This window comes from Cynara cardunculus, assembly GCF_001531365.2.
Source record: "Cynara cardunculus var. scolymus isolate 2C chromosome LG 16, CcrdV1, whole genome shotgun sequence".
Lineage (NCBI taxonomy): Eukaryota > Viridiplantae > Streptophyta > Magnoliopsida > Asterales > Asteraceae > Cynara > Cynara cardunculus.
Genome location: NC_037543.1, coordinates 18,438,195 through 18,442,516, shown reverse-complemented (window position 1 = coordinate 18,442,516; position 4,322 = coordinate 18,438,195).

Below are 4,322 nucleotides of genomic sequence, written 5' to 3'. Positions count from 1 at the left end.
TTAAAATATCCATTTTTATTTAAGTTGATATTTAATCCTATGAGGCTATTTTAGTTGGGAAAAGAAGAGGAATTGATTATTTGTTTTTGATTCCTTGCAGCCCAAAACAGTCCCAAAAAAACAGCCCAAAAACAGTCCCCAAAACAGGCCCAAAGCTGCTGCCCAAAATCAGAAAGAGAGAGAGAGAAAGAGACGTGTGCAGCGAGAGTTCGGGAGAAGGAGCAGCAGATCGTGGAACATGTGCATCGAAATGGAGAAGAGGGCTGTCGATATAGGAGGAAGCTGTTCGATTGGGGGAAGTCGTGAGGAAAATCGAGGGCTGTCGATAGAGAGAAAAACCGAGCAACAGAAGTCGAGCAAGGCATAAATCAAGAGGGGGTTGTTCGATTGAAGTTGCAGAATCAAGAGGATACTTGAGGGAGACCGGGTCGATAGAGGTAAATCGAGCAGCAGCAGAAGGAGGAAGAAGCATTCGATCGGGAGTGACAGCAAGGTACTGTCGATCGAGAGAGACGAGCGGGACAGCAGCGAGCTGTCGATAGCAGACCCGGTTGATAGAGGCGAGAGACAGGGGCTGTAAGTCGGTCTATTGGGAGAGAAATCGAGAGAGGCAGCAGACGATTGGACAGCAAGAAGAGACGCAGAGGGGCTGTAAATCGGTCGAGGGAAGCAGCAGCAAGGAGGAAGCAGCTGAGTCGGTCGATTGGGGGTCGAGTAGGACAGAAGAGGGCTGTTCGATTGGAGCAGAAGCTGTCGATTGGAATCGATTTTGGAACGGGTTTTATAGGTTCTTCCTAAATTCCAATTTTACTAGCATTTTGTAAGTACTCGATTTCCAATTTCAGACATGAGTAGCTAATTTTTATTTCTAGTAATGGGTTTATAATCGACTTGAAATTTGGATGAGTTGAGACTCAATTTTGTTTCACAATTGATTGAATGCATTTGTACAGTCTTTGAATTTCAGTCCTATACATTTTAAGTTGGAATTTGTGAGTTGGATCCCTTGCTTTTTCTGATTTGAACTCGTTATGCTAGAAGAATTTTTGAATACGTAATTGTTCTTAGATTTCTTCGAGTAGCAAGCGATACTCAATTGATGCGTGTGTGTTAGTTGCAAGTGTCGTAAGGTTGTACAATCTAACCTAAATAATCGGCGTCCGATTGTTGGTTAGGTTTGGTATTTGTTGGTCTTAATGCAATTAGCAATTGAACTCTAAGTCCTTGACTAGACTAGGTTAGCTAATTAGAGGTTAGTCGTAGAGCGTTCGAGACTGATCATGCTTTTATAACGAACAGAATATTGACGCGTGTCGATGTCCTAGCCAAACTGAATTCTTTCGAGAAAATATTTATTTGAATGAGTCGATGATACGCAATCCAAAGAATTAGTTGATTGTTGCTTATTACTAGATTTCATTTTCTATTGTTTAAAATTTTAATTTAATTTCTATGCTTAGACTAGTTGAAATTCCAACCCCCCCCCTTTCATATATAGTGTTTTATTAATGAATTTGCACGCTTTTACGTCTTGGACTTACGGTTAACACCGAGTTCCTGAGGAGACGACCCTACTTCGCTATTACAAGTGTGTTTTAGAGATAATAGGCTGATTTTCATAAATTTTATTATTTGCCGGACTCGACACCCGTCAGGTGTACCTTCGGTTATAAGGGTGACATATCAAGGAAATGTGTACATTTGGATATAAGAGTGACATTTGTGTGTGGAATTATTATAGTTCTTGCTATTATGTCTCTTAAGATTACAATAGATTTGAGTTCTTACTTCTTTGTGATTTGAGGACTTAGAGATGTTGTTCTTATTAGAAATGATAGTATTGATGTTATTGGGGAAAACTTGGCCTATGGCTAATGGTTTTGGATAAACTCTTTTGGGAACCAAGTGTTTATTTTAAGAGAAACTAGAGAGGCTCTGGTTGTTCCATGTAAGGAACCAGAGGGGCTCTGGTTGGTCCTCATAGTAGAACCAGAGGGTTCTGAATGATGATTCAATATTGATGCAAGTCTTTTACTAAGGTTTTATCTAAACCAGAGGCTCTGTATTTATTAAATAAGAGCTCTGTGTCAAAATTATACTTTAAAAGGATTTTCAAAGATTTTAAACTTAAAAGCTTTCTTACAAAGGAAGACAGACCAGAGGAATTCTGGTTGGTCTTAAGTTTTGAGCCAGAAGCTCTGACTAGTAGAACCAGAGCTCTGGTCATACAAAATCTCTTTAAAATATGTTTTTATACTTGGGAAAGTTATCTTACTAACTATAGTGTTGGTATATGAACGTTTTGAGGATTTTACTTGAGTAATAGGCTCTGGTTGGCTTAAACAGAAGTTCTGGTAGAGAAACCAGATGAGCTCTGGTCTTGCTATCTTTTGAAATATTTTCTAAGTCTGGTCTTGGGAACCAAAGGTCCGTGTGGACACAATCAGAATGTGGATTTACGTTTCATAATGTGAAATGACTTTATTTGATTAATGTTTTGGTGATTTTCACCCTGCAACTACATGGAAAATAGGATCTCACTAGACCTTCAGGTCTAACCCTCATTTTTATGTTTTCAAATATGTATTGCAGGAAATGCATAGTATAAGTAAGGGAAAAGGCAAAATGTGAATTGTTTCCCTATGTGCTTAGCTATATGAAGATCAGTGGATATGTTTTGGAGATTAGATGTGATATAGTACAAGAGCCTGTATTTTGGAATTTTTGGTTATGTAATTTGTAATTTAGTTTTTGTACTTTGGACCTTTGTGCGATTAAACATGTATTCTCTGTATGAATTATATGTTATATGCAATTCGAGTTTTGGGGTGTTACAGGCACGATGGTCCCCTACGTGTTATTCAGAAACAATGTTCAGTAAGCTATGTGCTTCTAAAAATGTCAAGTCTGAGTTTGGTTAAAAGAAACTATGTAGTTTATGAAATTTCTAAGGTCTTCAATTCAAAGTAGACTTCAAAAGGCCATACTTGATTAACTTCAGAAGGCAAGAGCCTTCAAAGGGTCAAACTTGAATTCAGAAGGTAAATCACCTTTTGAACTTTAGTGCATATACCATCTTGTAACAACCCAATAATTGCTCAATTACTTTCGGTAACTGAAACCTTTTAAAGGTGCATTCATTCTCGATCTCCTTTAATATTAAAGACATTACACTTCTTTATGTTTATTCTCGAGAAATTTTGTGCAACCTAGACAAAAATGTTACCAAAAGTTCCCCTATAGTAACGGTTTTGAAAAACCGATCCTTTATGTTGTGATGGTTTTTAGAAACCGTTCCCATAAAGAACCATTTAGTAATGGTTATTGTATAAACCATTGCTACATGCTGTAACAGTTTCAAAAAAGCATTGCCAAAACTTATATATATATATATATATATATATCAATGTTTATTTGAAACCTGTTTTCAAAAGTCAGCATGCTTATGGTAATATTTTGAAAAAGTTGTGTCACCAAAGGGAAGTTTGTGGCAATGGTTTTGAAAAAATTATGTCATTGTATGCCATGCTAAAATAACGATTTTTAAACATCTACGTCACCATAACGGGTCTTGTCAAACCTTATGGATCATATTAAGCCTAACTGAGTTGTAATGTACCTTAACCATCTTTTCAGACCTTAATGGATCATATTAGTCCTAATTGAGTCATGATGTACCTTAACATGTCTTCTCTGGCCTTAATGGATCATATTAGGCCTAACTGACTCATAATGGACGTTAATGGGTCTTGGTGGACCTTAACGAGTTATCTTAGGCATAATTGGGTCATAATGGATCTTAACGGGTCATATTAGGCATAATTGAGTTATAATGGACATGAATGGGTCATAACGTGGTTATAAAGTTGTTAACATAACTTGGGTTACTAATTTACAGGCGTTATGCTGCTAATTTTTGTTCTTATCATATTTTGCAATTGTAGTATCGTTACTATCAGTTGATTGTCCAAAACTATGGGGAGGACATGGCTTCTCAGCCACAATTAGGGACGTTGATTTGCGGACAGAGGCTGCCAGAGGAGTGAAGAAGGGGAAGATTACGGGCTTGGTGCGCCAGACTATCCACAATACGTGATGACTAGTACCCATAGTTCCAACTCCAATACCATATGGTCCTCTGATGAGGTATATATATATATGGATTTGGTATCATGTGAGACCAATCTGTGTGAGACCCGTGAGGCCCCATTTTTACACTTGAACCTTAACTGTAGAACACTGTGAAAGTAACCTTCACGGTGTTTTTCATTTGAAGGTTCAGATTTTTTTTACCATCACGACGTTTTGCTATGAAGTTTCAA